At 41.0% G+C, this 7534-nt stretch overlaps 1 pseudogene; it reads right to left on the bottom strand.

Annotated features, from left to right (window-relative positions):
• Nucleotides 1–4378: 4378 nt before the first annotated feature.
• On the bottom strand, nucleotides 4379–6154 carry LOC139437244 (tigger transposable element-derived protein 1-like; annotated as a pseudogene).
• Nucleotides 6155–7534: the final 1380 nt, after the last annotated feature.

Genomic DNA, 7534 nt, shown 5'->3' with positions numbered 1-7534 from the left:
TGGATGTATAGATGGCTCCCTTATCTGTTCTGCTCATTGTTTTTGCTCATGACCTTTGCTTTGTCTGCTCGTTGTCTGTTTGTTTTTTCTTTAGGAGGCACTGGAAACCGAACCAGGGACCTCCCATGTGGGAGGCAGGTGCTCAACTGCTCGAGCCACCTCCCCTCCCTGCTAGTTTGTTTTTGCTTGTGTTTTGCTCTTTGTCTGCTTGATGTGTTTGCTCTTTGTCTGCTCTTTTTTCTCATTGTCTGCTTGCTGTTTTTGCTCAATATCTGCCTATTGTCTGCTCATTATTTATATTATGTTTCTAAAGATTTATTTATTTATTTCTCCCCCCTCCCTCCATTGTCTGCTCTCTGTGTCCATTAGCTGTGTGTTCTATCTCTCCTCTTTCTCTCTTTTTGTTGTGTCATCTTGCTGTGTCAGCTCTCCGCATTGGCTGGCATGGGGTAGCACCCCTGCACAGGGCAGTGCTCCACATGGACCAGCACTCCATGTGGGCCAGCTCACCATATAGGCCAGCTTGCCTTCACGAGGAGGCTCTGGGCATCGAACCCTGGACCTCCTATATGGTAGATGGGGGCCCAATTGCTTGAGCCACATCCACGTCCCTGCCCATTGTTTATTTGTCTTCTTTAGGAGGTACTGGGAATTGAACCTGGTACCTGGGAATCTAGGATTCTGCATTGTCCAAAAAATATTCATCCTTGATGAAGAATTGTAAGGACAGAGAAGGCATTGATTTGCTTGAAATGGTGAAGTGTAGACCTCTGTAAGGGAAAGAAAATGAATTTGTTCCCCTCTAGTGATGTCCTCCCCCATTCTTTAGGAATTGGGATTATATACAATTTTTCACCTATTCATTTTAAGGTAAATCAAAAATGTTGCCAAGAGGCATGCTTGTTTCCAGGCAACCCCATTTGACTACATTTTCTTTAGTTTTCTTTTCTTCTCTTTTTTATTTTGAAGTTTGAGGCAAGCAGAAAAGTTTCAAAAACAAACTGCACAGAGCCCCTAGCACATGTCTTTGTTCAGGGAATTAAGCAATGTCAGAATTACATTATGTTTAGAGAAAAATGAAAAATTTACCTTTAAAAAGTGGGTTTCAAGGTGTTTAGCAATCTTATTTTATTACAAGAGATGATAATTAAAAATAAGTCTGAATAACTCAATGCCACTTCAATATTAGCTTTTTTAAACACACACACAAATACAATTAAAAGAGCACAAGATTAGCAGTCTTATAAAAGATTTCAATCAACACAACCATTAAGTCTCCTCTTCTCTCTGGGCTTTCGTTAGCTTGAGTAGGAAAAAGGTGGATTTGGGTTCCATTTGGACTCAATGTCCCCAGCTTTAATGGCCCATTAAATATTAGCCAGAGTCAGACAAACTCTTTGTCATTAATCGAGGTGATAAACATTCACTCATTTGCATTTCCTGGACTTTGATTTCACAGATGCTCTACCTTGCTCCCTGCAATGCAGCCTACTGTTTTGAGAGCCTGTCAGCTTGAGTGCTCTTTCCATAAACTCCTCTAAACCGGCAATGGATTTCAGAGAAAAGAAACATTCTTTGTGTTTCAGAAACAACTCTCCGCATAAACTTCATCTGGGGGCCACATGTCTTGGAGGGGAGTAATTTTAAACCCAGAGTGCATCAAGTCACAAGTCATGACGGTTTAGATTCACTTTATGTGGTTGCACACATGCCCAAAGAACAGATGAACCACCGTGCAAGGAATTGTACTGTGTGTAATGCAACGGTAATCAACCTTGTAAACTTACTTTATAACAAGTGCATGGCTTTGATTTGAAACAAATGGAAGAGCCATGACTACAAAGTGGTGGACAGGCATCTCGTTTTTCTACATTGTCCAAAGGACATCAAACTGGACGGCGCAGTCCTCAAACGACCGACTAGGACCAGGGCCCCCAGCCCTTGTCCCACCCTTATCACTAACTAGCTGTGTGTCCTTGGGCAAGTCATTCTCTTGGACTCCATTTCCTTATAGTAAAATGCTGGGGTCAGACCATAATCTTGCAGGTCTCTTTCAGTTTAGAGCTCTCACGAGTAATTGTGGGACCTCATTGATGTCTGCAGGCACCAGAGAAGAGAACAATGTCATCTGGCTCACATACTGAACTTACCACTCCCGCTTGACCCTTGATAAAGAAATCGCAGGCAGGAAGGTGTGAAGGAGCAGAGAGAGCGGGTCTCACTGATGCACTCATGCAGGAGTTCACCTTTCCTTGAGGGTTTTCCCGAAGGCCTTGGAGTTGGAGGCAGGGCAGGTGGCAGCTAGAGGGGAGTGGTGATTAGGAAAGCGTGCCCAGGTGGAACCTGCAGGGTGAGGTACTTATTTTGTCCTTCTCTGTAGTAGGAGAATGAACAGATGGAGCCTTAGACCTCCACAAACATTTTATTAACCTAACCTTGAATGTGCAGAAAGGCAGAAGCCAAAACCCATGTGTCCAACAAAAGCATTTATTATTGATCTTCATTTAAAAAAAAAAAAAAAAAGGTAAATCCCATATTAATTCACTGGGTTGAAAATCTCCAAATAGACTCTTCAAAGATGCAACTAGAACTGGAAAATAGGATTCAGAGAGGGAGTTTTCCTTTGGGGCTCTTAAAAATGGAAACTAATGGCCAGGATTTTCTCTATGAAACATTTCTCATTATGAAGTTCATAATTATTTGATCATTATGATTTCAAACATTCTTAACAGTGTTAGCAACTACCAGTGACCTAGAAATGTTTCAGGTACAAGCAGATGATAGCTCTATCAGGAATTACACGTCCTAAACCATAGAGTGGCCTGGCTATTCCTTCTTGAATCCTACTGTTTTTTCCATTCATTTAATCAACAAATATCTACTGAGTATGAAGCAGGTGCCACACACACACTGCGGATACAGTGATGAACAGGACAAACATGTCTCAGCCCTCTCCTGCCCTTTCTGTCAGTTTCAGTTCCTTTGTTTGTTTTTTAGGTTGTTGCCATAATGTGGCTCCAGTTCTTCAGCTCCGTTATTTCCCACTGTTCATCAATGTTAATGTTCTGACCCACTTTGCTCATTGCCCCCAACAACACATACATACACAACAAACGCACACCCCACCAGTATATACACATAAACGCACACAGCGCCCATTTCTACATCTCTTTTCTTTTTTTCTCATTTTTTCATGTCTCCCTACTCTACCAATAGTATCTACCCCCTTCCATTCACTTGTCTAAACCCCACCCAAATTTCAAGGCTTGACACAACTACCCCTTCTCCAGGAAGCACTTTTGCTACCAAGAAGAGTCCAATCTGGTGGCTACTTTCTCCTAGACCACACTTTCAAGTGATCATTTTATGACCCATTTGTTTTTCCTTCTCGTTTGATGTGGCTGACTTGGTTCCCACATGTAAATTCTAATGTCCCTGGGAAGGTGGACCATATTGTATATCTCTTCAGGTTTGCAGTGTTAGTCTCATAGTAAGTTCAAGGACATGATTGGTTAGTCAGAAATTTTGCCTGCAATCAAGATAAGCCACTAAAGTGATAGAACATCCACACTATGACAGATGTTTAGAAAATTATTCTTTACTATATTTATTTGACTCTTAAACATCTAAGACCTTTCCCTTAAATCTATAACTATTAAAACCACCAAGGGAAGCAGATGTGGCTCAAGTGACTAAGCTCCTGCCTGCCACATGGGAGGTCCCGGGTTCAGTTTCCTGTCTCCTAAAGAAGATGATCAAGACAGTGAGCTGATGCAATGGACTGGCACAGTGAGCTGATGGAACAAGATGATGCAGTGAGACACAGGAGGAAATCATAATGGGAGATACAACAAAGCAGGGAGCAGAGGTGGCTCAAGCAATTAGATGCCTCCCTCCCACATGGGAGGTCCCAGGTTCAGTTCCCGGTGCCACCTAAAAGGAAGACGAACAGAAATAGCAAGTGTAAACAATGAGGTGATGGGGGCAAATAAACAACATATATCTTAAAAAAAACAACAACACTAAACCTCAAAGGGTATATTATTTTTAAATGGCACATATCTAAAACATCTAAATAGAGCATATTACCTTTCTAATTTCAATTATAACACTTAGTTAAAAGTATTTATAAAGACTTCCCTTTCTCCTCTACTCTGCAATGTTGTTTTCACCATATAGACATAACTCTGATAGTGGGTTTGGCTTACCACAATAAAGCAAAATATTGCAATAAAGCAAGTCACACGAATTTTTTGACTTCCTGATGCATAGAAAAGTTATGTTTGCACTACACTGTAGTCTGTTAAGAAGGAACTGCATTATGTCTAAAAAACAATATACATACCTTATGTAAAAAGTACTTTATTGCTAAAAACTACTAACCATCATCTGAGCCTTCCGTGAGTTGAAAGCTTTTCTTTTGGTGGAGGGCCTTGCCTTAATGTTGACATTTGCTGTCTCATCAGGGCAGTGGTTATGGAAGGTTGAGATGGCTGGGGCAATTTCTTAAAATAAGACAGCAATGAAGGTTGCCACATCGACTGACTCGTCCTTTTACAAAAGATTTCTCTATAGCATGCAATGCTTTTGATAGCATTTTACCCCCCAGTAAAATTTCTTTCAAATTTGGAGTCAGTTCTCTCAAATCCTGCTGCTGCTTTATCAGCTAAGTTTATGTAATATTCTAAATCATTTGTTGTCATTTCTAAAGTGTCCATGGCATCTTCCTCAGTAGTAGATTCTATCTCAAGAAACCTTTCTTTGCTCATCCATAAGAAGCAACTCTCATCCACTAAAGCTTCATCATGAGATGGCAGCAATTCAGTTACATCTTCAGGCTCCACTTCCAATTCTAGTTCTCTTGCTATTCCTATCACATCTGCAGTTACTTCCTCCACTGGAGACTTGAATCCCTCAGAATCATCCATGAGGGCTGGAATCAGCTTCTTCCAAATTCCCATTAATTTTAATATGTTGACCTTTCTCCATGAATCAAAAATGGTTGTAATGTCATCTAGAATGGTGAAACCTTTCCAGAAGGTTACCAATTGACTTTGCCCAGATTCCTCAGAGGAATCACTATCTATGGCAGCTATAGCTCTGCAAAATGGATTTCGTAAATAATAAGACTTGAAAGTGGAAATTACTCCTTGATTCATGGGCTCCAGAATGGATGTTGTGTTAGCAGGCATGAAAACAACATTAATCACATTGTACCTCTCCATCAGAGCTCTTGGGTGACCAGGTGCATTGTCAATGAGAAGTAATATTTTGAAAGGAGTCTTTTTTTTTCCCCTCGGGAGTAGACCTCAAGAGTGGACTAAAAATATCAGTGAGCCATGTTGTAAGCAGATGTGCTGCCATCCAGGCTTTGTTGTTCCCCTTATGGAGCACAGGCAGAAGGGATTTAGCATAATTCTCAAGGGCCCCAGGAGTTTTGGAATGATAAATGAGCATTGGCTTCAACTTAAAGTCACCAGCTGCATTAGCCCTTAACAAGAGAGCCACACTATCCTTCCTTTAAAGCTCTGAAGCCATACATTGACCTCTCCTCTCTAGCTACGAAAAAGCCCTAGATGGCATCTTCTTCCAATAGAAAACTGCTTCAGCTACATTGAAAATCTTTATTCAGTGTAGCCACCTTCATTAATTATCTTAGCTAGATCTTCTGGATACTTTGCTACAGCTTCCACATCAGCACTTACTGCTTCACCTTGCGCTTTTATGTTATTGCAATAGATTCTTTTTTTAAACCTCATGAGCTGACTTCTGCTAGCTTCAAGTTTTTCTTCTCAGCCTTCATAGAATTGAAGAGAGTTAAGGCCTTGCTCTAGATTAGGCTTTGGCTTAAGGGAATGTCGTGGCTGGTTTGATCTTCTATCCAGGCCACTAAAACTTTCTCCGTATCAGCCACAAGGCTGTTTCACTTTCTTATCACTGATGGGTTCACTGGAGCAGCACTTTTCATTTCCTTGAAGAACTTTTCCTTTACATTCACAAGCTGGCTAACTTTGGTGCAAGAGGCATAGCTTTCAGCCTATCTTGGCTTTCAACATGCCTTCCTTAGTAAGTTGAATGATTTCTAGCTTTTGATTTAAAGTGAAAGATGGGCAAAGATGTGTGACTTCCTTTCACTGGAACACTTAGAGGCCATTGGTGCATGCCAGGGAATAGGGAGATCCAAGGACAGGAAGAGAAATGGGAGAAAAATTGGTTAGTGGAGTAGTCAGGCATACACATTTATCAATTGAGTTCACCACCTTATACGGGAATAGTTTGTGGTGGCACCAAACAATTACAAAAGTAACATCAAAGATTTCAGTTTTCACTTGGTTAAACCTCAAACTTCCAATCCATGCACAACCTACAGGTGGGCGGAGGCCACCACTTGGCTAATTCAGACTGCTTTGACTTCTGCAGTCTTGCCAGCCATGGGAGGTTTTACACACACCACTGCTCTGGTCTAGTTATTGTCCACTTTCTGTGAAAGCAAATCCCTTTGACGTGCTCTTTTCTCCATCAACCTGCAAAATGGTATTTCCACTTTCTGGTTAAAAATAGAGGGAAAAAAATTGGAAAAGGCTATTTTTTTGGTTTTCACCCATTTAACTACATTAGTTTCTTAATGTTTCTGTCTTCTTAATAGCTCTGTGATGTGATATAAAAAAAACTCAAGATTCCAACTCTCCTCAGCAATTAAAACCAAGTAATTTTCTTCACGACTTTGTTGACTTTCGTTCTTTCTTTGCCCAGATGTACCAGATGTAAAAGTAAAAGAAAACAGACAATTCTTAGGATGTTCTCTAAGATCTGCTATAGCTTCAATCCAGTAGGCCACAGCAGAAAGCTATAGATGAGGTGAGGGTGCCTTTAAGACAAATCCCTTATTACTTCATAATACGAAAAGAACACATTTCTCTTTCCTTTTCAACTTCCATTTTATATATTCCTATTTATTTTGAAGATACTAATATAAAATTTATAACCAAAATCTTTCTCTACCTTCTCCAGTAGCCATGGCTGATACATAGTGTATTGGTCAGCTAAAGGGGTGCTGATGCAAAGTGCCAGAACTCTGTTGGCATTTATAAAGGGTATTTTTGGGTGAAGAGGCTCACAGTCACAAAGCCCTAAAGAGTCCAACTCAAGGTACCGTAAGAGGTCATTTCTCACCCAAAGTCATTGGCCACATGTTGGAACAAGATGGTGGGTGATGTCTGTGAGGTTCAGCCTTCCTCCTTCCTCTTAAGGCTCTGTGATCCCAGCTTCTTCTGATCTCAACTGGAGGCTGGTATAAGGGGTGTCTCTCTCCCCAGGGCTTGTCTCTTTCTGGGCTCAGCTCTTTCCGTACTCAGCTGCTCAGGTCTCTTCATAAGGTCAGCTGTAGACTATTGGGCTCATTTTTCTTCCCAGGGCCTCTGCTGTGTTTATGAGCTGTCTTTCTTCCACTGTGATCTTCTTCTCTGTGTTCTCCTTCTCCATGAATTTACTTCCATGTGAGAGTCTGTTTTATCCCCAAAGGGTCTGGGACTCT

The sequence above is a fragment of the Dasypus novemcinctus genome, chromosome 21 (assembly GCF_030445035.2).
Source record: "Dasypus novemcinctus isolate mDasNov1 chromosome 21, mDasNov1.1.hap2, whole genome shotgun sequence".
Classification (NCBI taxonomy): domain Eukaryota; kingdom Metazoa; phylum Chordata; class Mammalia; order Cingulata; family Dasypodidae; genus Dasypus; species Dasypus novemcinctus.
This window is presented reverse-complemented; position numbering and strand designations above follow the sequence as displayed.